The following is a 14,427-nucleotide window of genomic DNA, read 5'->3' as shown; positions in this document are numbered from 1 at the left end:
CAATGGCCTTGAAGGGACATTTCTCTGAAGAAGATAAAATAGCCAGTAAGGATATGATACATTTCACAGATCATTAGAGAAATGTAAATTGAAACCACAGTGACCTGTTGCCTCATACCCACTAAAATGCCTGCTATCAAAAAACTTAAAAATAGGGGCCCCTGGGTGGCTCAGTCAGTTAGGCATCTGACTCTTGGTTTCAGCTCAGGTCATGATCTCAAGGTTCGTGGGTTTGAGCCCCATGTCGGGGTCTGTGCTGACAGCATGGAGCCTGCTTGGGATTCTCTCTCTCCCTCTCTCTCTGCTCCTCCCTTGCTTGTGCTGTAAACTTAAAAAAATTATAACATTAAAAAAAAATAAAGCTAGCTAACGTTGGCCAGGAGGTGGAGAAATTGGAACCCTGGGGCACTGTTGGTGGGAATATAAAGAGGTGCAGCAGGCATGGAAAAGAGTGTACAGAATCCTCAAAAAATTGAAAATTGAATTACTGAATGATCCAGCAAGCTCACATCTGGGTATATATATCCCAAAGAATTCAAAGCGTGGCCTCAGGTGTTTGCACACCCATGTTTAGGGCAGCATTATTCACAACAGCCAAGAGGTGGAAGCAAATTCTAGAGATATGATGCAGCAGTGTGCATACAGTTAACACGGCTGAACTGTACAATTAAAAATGGTTCATGGGGCGCCTGGGTGGCTCAGTCGGTTGAGCGTTCCACTTCAGCTCAGGTCACGATCTCACGGTCCGTGAATTCAAGCCCCGCGTTGGGCTCTGTGCTGATGGCTCAGAGCCTGGAGCCTGCTTTGGATTCTGTGTCTCCCTCTCTCTGCCCCTCCCCCCTCATGCTCTGTCTCTTTCTTTCTCTCTCTCTCTCTGTCAAAAAATAAATAAGCATTAAAAATAAATAAATAAATAAAAAATAAAAACGGTTCAGGTGGTTCATTTATGTTAAGCATTTTTACCACCACTTTAAAAAAAATCAATTCCTGGGGCGCCTGGGTGGCGCAGTCGGTTAAGCGTCCGACTTCAGCCAGGTCACGATCTCGCGGTCCGTGAGTTCGAGCCCCGCGTCGGGCTCTGGGCTGATGGCTCAGAGCCTGGAGCCTGTTTCCGATTCTGTGTCTCCCTCTCTCTCTGCCCCTCCCCCGTTCATGCTCTGTCTCTCTCTGTCCCAAAAATAAATAAACGTTGAAAAAAAAAAAAAATTTAAAAAAAAAAAAAAGTTAAAAAAAATCAATTCCGGATAGATTTTAGATTTAAATATGAAAGAGACACCACAGGGGAATATCTCCATGACCTTCGAGTAAAGAAAGATTTCTCCAGAGAAACAGAACATAAGCAGGAGTTGGTGTTGCAGCCAATAGAGCAGAATTTCTTCTTCAAAAACTTCAGTTTTGTTCATAACGCCTTCTGACGGATCGGATGCGGATCGTTCAGATGCCAGAGGACAATCGGCTTTACTTAGAGCCAACTGACGGTGGACATTAAGCACATCTACAAAACACAGTCCATGGCGACACGTAGATTAGTATCTGACTGAATAGCTGGGGACGTCGTAATCCTGGTTCATTGAGCTGCTACTATAAAATACCCAGACCAGGTGGTTTATAAACAACAACGTATATGTCTCACAGCTCTGGAGGCTGGGCTGCCCAAGGTCAGGGTGTCAGCACAGCCGGGATCTGGTGAATACCCCTCTTCCAGGTTGCACACTGCTGACCTCTCGCTGTGTCTTCAGAAGACGGGAAGGGTGAGCAGATTCTCTGGGACCTCATTTATAAGGGCACTAATCCCATTCTTGGGGGCTCTACCCTCATGACCTAACCGCCTTCCCCAAAGGACCCACCTTCTAATACCATCACTTTGGGGGTTTAGGATTTCAACATATGAATTTGTGTGTGTGGGGGGGGGACACAAATATTTAGACTGTAGCAATGTGTTTTAAAAGCATGGGTTCTGGGGCACCTGGGTGGCGCAGTCGGGTAAGCGTCCGACTTCAGCCAGGTCACGATCTCGCGGTCCGTGAGTTCGAGCCCCGCGTCGGGCTCTGGGCTGATGGCTCAGAGCCTGGAGCCTGTTTCCGATTCTGTGTCTCCCTCTCTCTCTGCCCCTCCCCCGTTCATGCTCTGTCTCTCTCTATCCCAAAAATAAATAAATGTTGAAAAAAAAAATTAAAAAAATAAAAAAATAAAAAAAAATAAAATAAAAGCATGGGTTCTATTATGACTCAGGGATGGTGAGGCTAATAGATCAGGAGATGACTGCCATTGAAAAGATGGCGGTTATACTCACACATCACAAGAGGGGGGCCCCCCCACCGAGAGAAGGGTGCATGGAGGGGGCAGGTGGGGAAGCACCAGCGTTCGTCAGGAGGCAGAGAGACCGAGAGACCGAGGGGAGAGCACGGACGAGAGTCTCTACTGTGGTTTCCACAGGATGGAATGGGTGAGGTGGGGAGACAGACTTGGGATTGGCAGGGCAGACTTGACTATTGGCCGGGGCACGGGGCTGCCTCTGCTGGCCTGACACCTGGCTCCGTGGTGACTAGGGCAAAGGATGGTGAGGGTCCGAAAGGGGCGCTGAGGGCGTGGGCTCTCGATTGGCTGGCTTGCATTCAGAAGGCCTGAGCGCAGGTGAGTCTCGTGCTCTCGCTAGAAATCGGCCACGCTTGGCCCAGGCAGTCACCCCAGGGCCAGCACGGCCCCGAGACGGCCAAGCGTCGGAATAAAGAAAGGAAAAGGCGTGACTGATGCCCACGGCCCAGCTAGGCGTAAAACTAACCGCGACGGTGGGATAGGAAAATTGGCTGCCCAGAGCACACGGCAATGTTAACGACGGTTCTCCCTCGGAAAGCGGTGAGACTGCGTGAGGTTTACTTCCTTTCCTTTCTCTTTTCTGTAAGTTCTAAATTTTCTCTGGGAGCCTGACTTACCTTTCTTATCAACATGGTGAGGGGGAGGGGACCGGGTCAAAAACCGTCTGGGGCGTCCGGCGTGACTAGCTGAGTCCCTAGCCCCGTGGACGCATGCTCCCGTCTGGGCTGGTTAGGGGCGACACGGGCATCTCCCTGCCGCGCGCCCTCCCTGGGCTCTCTGTCCCCCAGAGCACAGAGGCGCCCTCCTGCCTCCCTTCCCAGGATGCTGAGGGGGCCAGAAGCCCGCATAAGACAGTGGGGGCCTCCCCTCAGAGGGCCTGTGTCAAAAACCTGGGCTTTGGGTGTGTGTGCTTAGAGTGTATGTGTCAAGAAGTGAGTGTCTGTAAATGAGTGTGTAAAGGTGTGGGGCGCGTATGTGTGTGTGCGGGCAGGTGAACGTGCATCCGTGTGTGCATACGTTAGTGTGAGTGTGGAGTGAATGAGTGCATAGAAGTGTGAGTGCCAGAGAGAGTGTGTGCGTGTATCTGTGTGCGTCAGGGGTCTGGGAACCAGAGGAGGAGGGGGCAAGACAGGAGGAAGCACAGTGACCCTGCCTTGGTGCCCTGGGGGGACAGGCCGCCACACGGGAGAGCCACAGGAAGGAGACCAGGCTGCGTCCCAGGATCCCATGTGTGTAGCCCCAGAGGGCGGGTCTCCACGGCTGACTGGGCTGGAGAGGCGTCTCCGCCACCACGGAGCCCCTTGGAGGCCAGGGGGCGCTCCGAACTGGGGCGGAGGTGTGCACTTGACTGTCACCCAACTGGGGAGGACATTCTGTGGGCCTCTTTGCCCAGCATGCCGAAGGGCCCTGCACAGGGCCAGTTGCCCCGCCCAGCACGCCAGTGGTGGTGGTGGTGGGGGGGGGGAAACGGGTGACCTGCGCCCCCTATGCCTCAAGTGTCCTCACGGCACGCCGGGTCCCCGGCCCGCCTGTGGAGACTGTAAACTATGTTGGCCCCGAGACACTCCTGCGGCACCAGTCTTCAGAGAACGTGGGCGCCTCTGTTGGTGGTCTCAGGGGGCAAAGGCAAGTAGACCCGGGGTGACCATGCACGGGGGAGTCAGGCCGGTGCCCTACCTCTCCCGGCCTCCACCTCACCTGCATCTTCCTGGAGCCAAGATGACACGAGGGGGGCCAGGAGCGGCCCAGGACGGGTGGGGGAGGGCCGCGGACGGAGAGCAACAAGGCCCTTCCTGCAAAGGGGACATCCCTCCCCTCTGTGATGAGGAGGCCCTTCCTGAGGGGAGCCATCCCCAAAGTGATAAGGCCTCTCAGAAGGGGGGCCGGCGCCCCGGTTACACTCTGCCTTTGAAGCCTACCCTTGAGCGCTGAGAGGGCTTCTTCGTGGGACGCCCCAGCTCCTTGGTGGGAAAGCCTTTGAAGTGTCTGGTGAGACTGGGCCTCTAAGGGGCCGACTGTCCTGAGTCAGACACGTGGGGGGGGGGGGGGGCAGGGGAGGAGGGAGAGACTGACAGCTCCTTGTCTGATTGAACAGGAGCCCAAACAAGCAAAGGTCCAGAGAATACTCCGCAGGTCCTTGTCGCCACCCAGGTCTGAACGCCCCAGCCACTGATCCCCAGGAGCTGAGGAGGCCTCGGCCTTGCAGCTTCTGTGGCAGGAGCCGGACCCCGAGAAGGCAGCCAGGCTGGGCCCGGCCCCGAGCATCCTTCTCTCGTAGGAAAGAGAAAACCACCGGAGGGATCTCGACCTGCCGCTTGGAGGGTGGCCGGCAGCATGGGCCCCACCCCAGGCCCACGGAGCCGGGAATAACTAAGCGACGACCCCCTTGTCCCTCTCTGGGAAGAATAAAGGACCCGCCTCTGGAGTCCGATGGGCACGGGACACTTTCTGTTTTACAAAATGCCTCCAGCCTCGTAACTGCTGGTGAGAATCAGAATATTACCAGTGTTGCCATGCTGGAGACGAAATCCATCTGGGCTGGTGGAGGGAGAGGTTTACAGAAGAGTGGACCAAAGCACGGGTGGGTGTGAGGCTTAATAAGGTAGCATAGACGTGGGACTGGGACTCAGGCCTCCTGAAAGTGCCCCACTCCACTCACTGCCTCCATGACCTCACCACCTCCTATGACCGTTTAGCAGTCTGGCCCGGCGGAAGGACACCGGACGTAACAGAAGGTCGGGAGTCCTGAAGTGAATCCTAGTTCTGCCCATGCTTGGCTGTGTGCCCTTGGCCAGGTAGCTGAACCTCTCTGGGGGCCTCCAACCACACGGTCTCAAAGAACACTTCCTGCTCTGAAATGGGGGTACCTCTTCCCTCCCCAGGATTCACCAGAGAACGTTCTCTTCATATATTTGAAAAGGCGATGGGCCTTTTCAGATGTTGCTGACATCCATCCATTACATAAAACAGGGAATTATTTGATGAGGAATGGGGGCCTGACTCAGGTCTGCGTGTCACTGACAGGGAGGTAACCTGCACTAAATGCTCAGAGCGAGGTCAGGAGGAGGCCGGTCGTGGAAAGAGAGGAAGTTTCTCCGGTAACCATGGTTTCAGCGGATGCCCTCTGGCAGCTCATTACAAAATAAACATCACAGGTGCCCAGGGAAGCCTCCCCTAGCTCACCTCTCCCTTCTTCCTATTTCTGTGGCTTCTGCCTCCGTGACCCTTTTTTAAATTTAAATTGATGGACTTTCCTCTTTTTTTTTTTTTTTAATTTTTTTTAACGTTTATTTATTTTTGAGACAGAGAGAGACAGAGCATGAACGGGGGAGGGGCAGAGAGAGGGAGACACAGAATCGGAAACAGGCTCCAGGCTCTGAGCCATCAGCCCAGAGCCCGACGTGGGGCTCGAACTCACGGACCGCGAGATCGTGACCTGGCTGAAGTCGGCCGCTTAACCGACTGAGCCACCCAGGCACCCCTGGACTTTCCTCTTTAGAGCAATTTTAGTTAGGTTTAAGACAAAATTCAGTGGAAACTACAAATTCTCACCATACCCCACCCGTGCCCTGGAAATTTCCCGTTATTAACCTCTTTTTTTTTTTTTAAGTTTATTTATTTTAAGAGAGAGAGAGAGCACACATGGGGGAGAGGGGGAGAGAGAGGGAGAGAGAGAATCCCAAACAGGCTCTGTGCTGACAGTGCAGGGGCGCGATCTCACAAACCTTACGCTCATGACCTGAGCTGAAGTCAAAGAGTCAGAAACTTAACTGGACTGAGCCACCCAGGCGCCCCTCACCTGTTATTAAGCTGTAATTAACCTCTCGCCTTAGTGGCACATTTGTTGCAACTGACGAGCCAGTATGGATACACCACTATTAAGTCGATCAGAATTCACTCTCGGTGTTGTATTCTATGGGTTTGGACAAACGTAGAATGACATGTATCCATTGTTACAGCACCACACAGGAGAGCGTCACTGCCCTAAAAGCCCTCTGTGTACCACCTATCCATCCGTCCCTCCCGCCCAAGCCCTGGCAACCCCCGATCTTTTTATTTTCTCTGTAGTTTTGCCTTTTCCAGAAATGTCCTCTAGTTGGAATCATCCAGTATGCAGGCTTTTCAGACTGTCCCTCAGCAATGTGCAGTTCAGTTTCCTCCATATCTTTCCAGAGTTTGCTGAGCTCCTTTCCTTGCAGTGCCGACCTGGCGGGCTTCTGATGGGGAGCAGAAGATCCTGACGGCTGCACGAGGACCTTCGCAGGAGCCCCACACCCCCAGAGCCCGGCAGCACCGTCTCGGAAGGGCTGTGCAGTCAGAGCCTGTCCATTCGCTCAGCGTGCCCAGGAGCTAGGGACAGAGATGTAAGAAACAGGGGCCGGGTTCTTACGAAATCCCACCCAAAATGGGTGGAAGGAGCCGCCGGAGAGCTGGGCTCCGGCCTCCTGGGATATGTGGCTTCCCTCCCTGCAGGAAACACGAACCATCACCTGAAAAGGAGATACTGCGTGGTGACACCGTGACCCGTCTGCACCTGACTCCTCGCCCTGTCCAATACCCCCCAACCAGGCAAGGAAGGAGAATCTGGGAGGAGAACATCCAACCCCCAGCCCATTTTAAGCCCGGCCAGGAAAGCCCGAAAGCCGCCTGGCTGTCTCCCGCCCCCATCCCTGGCAGAAGGTTTTCCAGAGGAACCAGACAGCCTCCTGAGCACCCCCAATATGCGCGGAGTCGCTGGATCTCATCTGTCTGCCTCCCTCCTGGGCCAAGACAAAAGCGTCACTCTGTGTCTGACACCACGGCCTGAATCGCTCTCACCCCTGCTGTCAGCCTCCTCCCTGGCTTTCTTCTTTGCTCGGTGTTATTTACCACTGCAAAATGAACAGAGTAACAAGCTTCTCACTCAGGGACGCCACCCCACCTGAAGAATTTGAGCAAACTTTTGCAAAACTTGGCTGCAATCGAGGTCTTGCCTTCTGGATCTTGGTCAGCTCAGGGAAGGCTGGGGTTCCAAAAATTTCCGCATGACCAACCGGTGGCGGGTGGGAGGGGCAGGGAGGGGCTGGAGAAGAAACACAGGACGCGGACCATCCCCAAGGAAGAAGAAGCCCTATAAACACCATCAGATATGCCTTCCGTAAAGGGTTTCATGGAGCTGTTTTTAACGTCTACATTTAACAATTCGAAGTACCCCGGGCCTGTGTATTTCAGGTATAATGTCTCAGAAGCAAAAACTTACAAAGGTCTCTGATGTTTCTCTTTCAGACTTTTTTTTTCCCATGATACGAACTTTTTTTTTTTTTTTAAGGCCTGTGCTTTCCAGTGAGCTCTCCTCCATCTCTTTTTCTTGCTGAAACTGCAGATGTACATTATGGTAGTGTGAAAAAAGCTAATTACACTGCAGAGGCTTGGCGGGAGGCAGGGAAGGCCCCGCCGAGAGCACAGGATGATTGATTTGCACTGTCACACAGCTCTGCTGGGTGTCATAACTTAGTGACAAATCAAGGATTACAGTGACCCAGAGTAACTCTCTCCCTTTGTTGTTGGGCAGACATCAAAGCCGCCAAGCATATTAGTGTTTTTAATAAGCAGTTAAGTCAGGAGTAGCTTACAGTTTAGAATTACTTTGTGTACAACCGGAGGTGTTGGGGCGGGGGAGAGCGTAGGAGAAAAAACAACCAAAAATCATTAGTCGGATAAAAAAAACCTGAATGAAATAAAACAAAAGAAAAGAAAATGAAATGGAACGGAGCCCATGTGGCAGGAGCGGGTTCTTTGTAGGGGCGGTTGGAGGTTTTGCATTATTTGTTCAAGCCACACAGAGGCCTGCTGGGGCAAGGCATGCCGTCTGGAAATTCGGTTTTCTGGGGGGGAAAAGGGACTATACACGCTACAGTTCTGGGAGGGAGGGGTGGCGCGCTTCTTATAAGCAAATGGCTTTGTTTTAATCCGCGCAGAGGGAGGCTGGGAGGGTCACGTTGATGTGTTTGAGGACAAATATCCTGTTCCCCAACAATTAGTATCATAAAATGGTTGGGGCAACTCACCTTATCTCGAATGTACACGTATCCCTGAGGACAGCTGCGGTCGATGCTGGTTTTTCTCAGGACCTTTACCTTCAGCAACGGAGCAGAGACCTGAAAATCAGAGCAAGGTGGGAAGCCACTATTCGTTCCTGCTATACGGTCATTATCACCCTGGTGATGCGAATGGTTTCCGAGGACGAGGACTGGCTCCTTGGAGGACACAGCTGGGGCCAGGGCCCCGATGACATAGGTTGGCCGTCACGCTCTGTGGGGTGACTTTCCCTGGTGACTTTCAGCAGGTGGAGCCCCCCAGACAGAGAGAATCTCTGCCCGAATCACACTTGAACTCCTGAGAAGCATGTATCGGCATCAGAGATGGGGTGACCCAGCTCATGTGGTATGGGAGAAGAGCAAAGGCAGGTCTTGGCTGTGTGACCCTGGGCAAATCCATCAACCTCTCTGGGCCTCAGTTTCTTCATCCGGCATACCTGGAAATAATCCTTTCTTGCTTGCTCAGCGGGTTGTACAAATCTAATAAAACGAGGCTGATGAAAATATTTCACAGATTCCCAAGCACTATGCGACTCGACCGGAAAACGGAAGCATGGAAAGAAGCCATCTTGTCACACGTACGCTTGGTTGACACGGGTGAAGGAAAGCTATGGCATCACCCACGTGGGCACCCCATGACAGATCTGCATCTTGAGAAGCGCATCCACGGGGATGCACTTTGGCCTGTGGTGTGTATAAAATCCACTGGGGTAACCAATGGCCTTGATTTTCATTTGTGTGTATGTATGAGTCTATGTATTCCCATTTGCATCCCAATGAACAGAAACAAGAAAAATCAAAACCATGGGAGTAGCTTTAATTCCTATTATTATGAATAAAATGATGGAATAGGCAGGCTGCAGGTAAGAGGGTAAGAGTCAGAGAGGGAGGCCTCCCCAAACAGGGAGGCCCCAGCAGGTGGCTGACAGAGCAATACCCCTCAATATAGTCCCTATGGCTACGCATTAGCCAGGTGGGTTCCAAAGGGGGATTTTTGTCAGTTTGCTCAGGAGGCGAGATAAAGCCTTGAGAGACTGATGGTCCCTCAAGCAAGTTCATGCTGACTGAGCAGCGAGAGTGTCTCAGAGACCCCCACTCAGAGACTGTTCCATTGGATAACTGGGCCCTCGCCCCTGGCTTTCACTCAGCACTTTGAAAAGTCCCATTGACAGGCTAGGATGCCCTGACTCTGTTTTTACATGTGTTTTTTATTTTTTAATATTTTTTAAAATTTACATCCAACTTAGCATATAGTGCGATAATGATCTCAGGAGTAGAATTCAGTGATTCATCCCCTGCATATAACACCCAGTGCTCAAGCCGGTCCTCTTTAGATTGCAGACCACCTCCCTCTCTTTTTTTGCAATTAAGTGGGTCACGGTTTCCTCTACTTAGGGCATTCTATTCCATGGCAGCAGAAACGCTGTGTATTAACAAATGCATCCTGCAAGGTAAGTTCCTCCTGTAGTTGCCCAAGTGCATCATGTTATGTTGCTTCTTACTTATCAGAATTGCAGAATTACTCTTCAAAAGCTCACAGCTGCCTTCATAATGACTACAGAAGATACTTCTGAGCCCACCCAGCCCTGTGTTCCCTTTCTCCAACCTTACAGAGAACTTTCTTCAAATGAAATCTCCCATGGGAAAGAGTTCTGTCTTGTCTAACAGGTCAGATCTGCTCATAGCACTCCGAGCCAGCAATTCCGCTCCTTGGTTATCTCCCACACGTGCACCAGGAGACAGGGAGAGGAATGTTCCGTACAGCACTGTTCCCAATAGTAAGAAATGGAAAACCGCCTCAAAGTCCGGCAGCAGCGGAAGAGACAAACTGTGGTCATTTAGTGTAAATAAACGCTATTGATTGGCAAACATGAACTACGGCTGTGAGTGTGAACTTGAAAAGAAATCTCGAAACCAAAATGTGATGAAGAAAGGCAAATTCTACAGGGCGCAGCTGGGTAAGCATCCGACTCAATTTTGGCTCAAGTCGTGATCTCACGGTTTGCGAGTTCAAGCCCCACTGATGGTGCAAAGCCTGCTTGTGATTCTCTCTCCCTCTCTCTCTGCCCCTTCAGTGCACGGACGCTCTCTTTCTCTCTCTCAAAATAAATCAGTAAACTTAAAAAAAAAAAAGAAATGCAAATTCTAGAAGACAACACGCATGTGACTTTGTTAATATAAAGTACAAAAAACAGGCAACAGTAAACAGTACATTGACTGAGCACACATACGTGAGTATTGAAACTGTGAAGGGGAGGAAGGAGACAAGGGAGAAGGAAGGAGAGAGGGCAGGGAAGAAACGGGAATGCTCTCGTTCCTGGAGAGGTGGTTTCCCCCCAGCTGAACGGGGCTCAGGCTTGGTGTGTTGGACACGGGGGTAAAAGGCTGTGAGGGTGATCTAGGATCTTACGAGCTCCTTTATTGTTCAGATATGCGGTTAGTAGGTGCCAAGAGTTTGCTAACCACAGTGCTCCCTGAACTGGCATATTTTCTTCTACGGTCCTCTGGAGAAACCAAGGAAGACGAAGGTGGTTCACGCCAGGGATCTGTTAAAACAAAACAGCATCTAGAAGATGGTCTAGGGCTGGCAGAAGTTAGGGTGGCCTCCTCCACCTTCCAGATGGCCCACATGCTACTCACAGATGCCCCGAGTGGGATGAGGGACTCGGGGTGAGGTGGGGGCCGGGGGTGAGGGGTCTCAGTTCTGGTATAAGGAAGCAGGTGACCACTCAGTCACTCCCTAGTGCGTCCCTCTATTTTAATTCTCTGCACAGCACCTCTAGGATCTCATGTTTTCCAGTTCTGTTTGCGCATCTGTTGACCGCTGGTCTCCCCCAGCCTGGTGCCTCATCGCCGTCCCTGCCGCCGGGACATAAATTTAGGTCCCTTCGCGTTGGAGGTAATCAGAGAAGCATCTTTCCCTCCTTGGAGATAACATTCACATAGATATCAAACACTATAGCCTCATATGGATCTGTAAGAAATAACTTCTAAAAATCATCCAGTAAGGAACCCTAGGATGTCAGTAAGAGTAGTTGCCTCTCGGAAGGAGCGCTAAGAAACTGAGGGATAGGGAGAAAAAGGTAAACGTCTCACTGCGTATTTTTTGTCCTATTGGACCATTTAATCAAGCACATGTACGTCTTGTATTAAAAGTTTGCTTTAGGGGCGCCTGGGTGGCTCAGTCAGTTAAGCGTCCAACTCTTGGTTTCGGCTCAGGTCGTGATCTCATGGGCTGTGAGTTTGAGCCCTGAGTCAGGCTCTGCACTGGCAGCCTGGAGCCTCCTTGGGATTCCTTCTCTCTCTCCCTCTCCTGCCCTTCCCCTGCTCGTGCACTGCCCCCCCCCACCCCAAATAAATAAATAAACTTAAAAAAATTAAATTTTTTTTCTCTCCCTGCACCTCCTTCTAAAATAAATAAATGAATAAATTTTTATTTTAATTAAAATCTCAACACCTCTCCCTCTGGCTCTCCCCATCTTAATTTCCCAGACTAGGCATTTCCGACTGCCTCATTTAAAACCTCTTGAGCCTGACTAATGACGTTTCAGGGTTCACCTCCAAATCTCTCCTGTACATTTGGAATTTAGACCCATTATGTGGCTGTTTTCTTGGCTTTCCTTTTAGCTTCCTTCACCTTCCTTTTCCCTGGGGGAGTCAGGAGACATTTCCAGAAGAACTTTGAGAAATGATCTGCTAGTCCATACAGCACCAAACGTGATGGCCAGATTTCTTTTTCTGAGCATGTGTTTGCTGGAATGTGGGGCTGGGCACAGAAGGGTGAGCAAAGCTTTCTTCTCTTACCTGCTACTGTCCTCCTGGGTTGGACCTCTGTCCCCAGGCAACCCAGCACAAGCCTCCCCTGAGGGTGCCAGCACCCTCCCATCTGAACCGGGAAGAGTGTCCCTCTCACAGAAGGCACCAGGTAGAGGGGATTGTCCATCGACCGTGCCAGTTGGCCAAGTTCCTCTCTCAGCTAAATCAGGAAGCTCATAAAAAGACTTTATCTCCGGGTCGCCCGTGCCTCCCCAGTTTCCACCCGCCTGGCGCCTGGGAAAGGACAACAAAGGGGTGTGGAGAACAATGACCTTCTGTGAGGCCGAGCCTGCACCAACAGAGTCATGGGAACCCCGGAGTCTCGGTCCCTCTCCTCCCTTGGCCTGGAGCCCAGGTGGCCAGGTGTCCTTCCTGGTAGACCAGGAGGCCCTGGTGGCCACGTGTGCTCCCGGCTGGTGGCCTTGCCCATGTCCCTTCTTGAGTGTTACAGCTCTTCAAAAAGAGCCTGACAGGTGGCCTAGTTTTCTCCTTTGATTTCTTAGAATACTCCTGGTGTCACCAACTCTAGAATACGCCATTTTGTTTCTTACCACTCCTCTCTGGACTGGGCCGAAGACCAATGTCACATCCTGCCCCTCACGTTTGCCATTCTTCCCAGAGCCCCCCACCGGGGTTGCACACCGACCGCAGAGGCCGCTCCCCTACGGTTAGGAGGTGGCTCCGTCCCCCCCGCCCTGCCTGGGCCTCACAGCTGCCTGTAAAACACCAGGACATCCGGGCATCTGGTTCATAACAGACTGTGCTCCCGGACCCTTGGGGCAGGTACAGTGACCTGAAGGCACTCCCTGCCCCCTGCCCCCACCCCCAACCTGCAGACTCAGCGCCGCTGAATACCTTCACATTCTTTGCTTTCAAATTTTACATCTTCCCATCTGCCGTCTCATGACTTTTGCCACTAACCCGAGAAGAACGTAGATGCGTATTTTTATTTCTCCTTTAGGGACAAATGAAGTGAGGTGCAGGCTTGCCCAAGGTCATTACCAGTCGCTGGTTGACAGAGCAGGTGGAACTCCTGACTCCTCTCTCCAGGGTTTCTCCATCCTGTTGCTTGTTCAGAAACACTTCCGGTGCTTGGGCCTATTGTACTTCCCACTTCCGGTCACGGACCGTGAGAGCCGAAAGGGGCTTCCGGTGTGGGGTGTGGTCGTGTCCCATCCCCCCACAAGGAAAGTAAGCCCCGGGGGGTGGGGGGGGCAGGAACTTCCCAAGGTCATACGGGGAGGGAGCAGCAAAGCTGTCTGGTCCCAGGCCCGCTGGTGCTGGGGATCCAAAACCCTCTCTCCCCATTTCTCTCCTTCCCTCCGCCCTGCCAGGGTGATCAGGCGATCCTTGGTGTCTGTGTGGCCTTTGCAGCGGCGGCCGTGCTCTGAGGAGGGACAGGGGGGTCCTCGTGGACCGGAGGGGTGGGTCTGGGAAAGAAGGTGAGCTGGGACAGGAGGTAAAGGAGAAGGGCGAACATACCAGGCTCCGATGACTGACGCGGGACCTCGGGAACACCCCTGGTCATTTGTGCGGGTTGTGGGGCCGGCTCGGGAGACCTAATCCAATGAGAGAAGTCAAAAGGTGTTGGTGCTGCAGCACCACCACGATTAAGAGAAGCAGAACGCTGTCACCTGGGCCTGATGGCCACACGGTTCCGCGACAGCTCCTCCCGTCATCAAGAGTGACTGGTGGACCTTGTGGTACATCGTGTTTGATCTGTGTCCTCTCTGCTCAGTCTAAGCAGAGTGGCCAGAGCTTCGGGGTTAGAAGGGGCTTGAAAAAAACCCCTAGTCAGAAAGAAACCAGTATGTTGTGTCCTGGAGCTCTACCCGTGGCTCCTTCCTTTTCCGGCTTCTGATGTTAGGTCACACCAAGTAGCCACAAGGGCCGTGTGCTCATCGGCCCTGGCGCAGGTAAGCTCTGCAGAGGCTGCAGCGAAGAATGAACTGCTCACTGATCTTACTCTGATTCTAGAGCGAGATCTGGGAGGCCCCCCACACCGGGAGCAGCGAGCCAGGAGCACCACTCGGCCGGGACGGCCGGGCTGCGGGGCTGAGAAGTACCCGGGGCAGAGCGAGCTGCCAGCCGCTGGTCGGCAGATTGTGGCAGTGTGGGCCTGGCATTTCCGGAGCCCTTTTGATGGGGAGTGTGAAGTTGACATCCCCCCAATTTCCAGTGGCTGTTCCCCAAAGCCACCCCAGTTAGCACAGTGCTG

General features: G+C 52.4%; 1 long non-coding RNA gene across 1 annotated transcript; it reads right to left on the bottom strand.

Annotated features, from left to right (window-relative positions):
• Nucleotides 1–6,936: 6,936 nt before the first annotated feature.
• Nucleotides 6,937–13,284, bottom strand: LOC147574492 (uncharacterized). Its single transcript, XR_015243738.1, has 3 exons — nt 13,131–13,284; nt 8,364–8,453; nt 6,937–7,187 (listed from the first exon to the last, which is right to left on the bottom strand). It is a non-coding gene; the product is annotated as an uncharacterized LOC147574492 (long non-coding RNA).
• Nucleotides 13,285–14,427: the final 1,143 nt, after the last annotated feature.

This window comes from Puma concolor, chromosome E1, assembly GCF_028749965.1.
Source record: "Puma concolor isolate L17-30 chromosome E1, mPumCon1.1.hap2, whole genome shotgun sequence".
In the NCBI taxonomy this organism is placed as follows: Eukaryota; Metazoa; Chordata; class Mammalia; order Carnivora; family Felidae; genus Puma; species Puma concolor.
Note: the sequence above shows the minus strand (reverse complement) of the source record. Positions and strands in the feature narration are given on the sequence as shown.